Genomic DNA, 846 nt, shown 5'->3' with positions numbered 1-846 from the left:
GACTGTGAATATATGGTCCCTGAAGAACAGTGCATAGCAAGACTGAGACCTGTCAGTTAGCCCACCCTTTCTCTGTGCGTGGAATGGAGAAAGTGTTATTTGCTTATATTTCGTTCAATGTGTTTGAACATACACTACTTACCAGTGAGTGTAAACCACTGAATATCTGGTTTATGCAAAATATGCTGCTTAGCACATCAATAATTAATTAATATTTATATCCTGGATTTAAATTCCACCCAGGTCTACTTTCACTTTCATCTCTCTGATGTTTAATTGATGAAATAAATACTAAGGTCGATGTAATCGACTATACCGTGGAAAGAGGCAATAGTACAACAATAGATATATGGGTGTGTGTGTATGCGTGTGTATATGTGTGTGTAGATGTGTGTTGAATTTAAGTGCGTGTGTGTATATGAGAGAGAGAGGGAGGGAGAGAATGAGAGAGTTTTTGTGTGAGTGTGTGTGTGTATGTGTGTGTGTGTGAGTGTGAGTGTGTGTGTATGTGTGTGTGTGTGTATGTGTGCAACCATGCCAGTATGAAAAGCAGATGTAAAATGGTAATGATACATATATATATATATATATATCAAGGCAGCATGCTGGCAGAATTGTTCCAGATAAAATGCTTGGTGGTATTTCATCCGTTGGTGCTTAAAGCCAGTGAGCTGGCAGAATAGTTAGCACACCAGGCAAAATGCTTAGCAGCATTTAGTCCATCTTCACATTCTGAGTTCACATGTTGCTGGGGCAAACTTTGCTTTTTGACCTTTTGAGGTCAATAGAATAATTACGTATTCAACACTGGGGTCGATATAATTGATTTAAACCCGCTCCCAAAAA

The sequence above is a fragment of the Octopus sinensis genome, linkage group LG17 (assembly GCF_006345805.1).
Source record: "Octopus sinensis linkage group LG17, ASM634580v1, whole genome shotgun sequence".
In the NCBI taxonomy this organism is placed as follows: domain Eukaryota; kingdom Metazoa; phylum Mollusca; class Cephalopoda; order Octopoda; family Octopodidae; genus Octopus; species Octopus sinensis.
The sequence above is the reverse complement of the archived record's forward strand: the minus strand, read 5'-3'. Positions refer to the sequence as shown.